The following is a 334-nucleotide window of genomic DNA, read 5'->3' as shown; positions in this document are numbered from 1 at the left end:
GTTCTTCTGCCTCATTTACCCTGGCCATGAGATCATCTAGTTTTGACTGCATTTGATTCATAGCATTTTTAGTTTCTGCCAGTTTCGCTCTCGTTTCCATCCTTAGAGATTCTATAGTCTCATTAATATTTTCGTTAATTTTTTTTGAAGTGTACACATCACCTTAACCATTGTTACTCTGAACTCCATTTCTGATAATTTGGTTATATCCTTATCCATTAGTTCTGTGGCAGAGGCCACAGACTCATTGTCTTCTTTGCCGGGGGTATTTTTCCTTCTCGTCATTCTGATGAGGAAAGGTTGCGGGGTTGTCCAGAGCCCAAATTATTGACCA

The sequence above is a fragment of the Ursus maritimus genome (assembly GCF_017311325.1).
Source record: "Ursus maritimus isolate PB19 chromosome X unlocalized genomic scaffold, ASM1731132v1 scaffold_X1, whole genome shotgun sequence".
Classification (NCBI taxonomy): Eukaryota; Metazoa; Chordata; class Mammalia; order Carnivora; family Ursidae; genus Ursus; species Ursus maritimus.
This window is presented reverse-complemented; position numbering follows the sequence as displayed.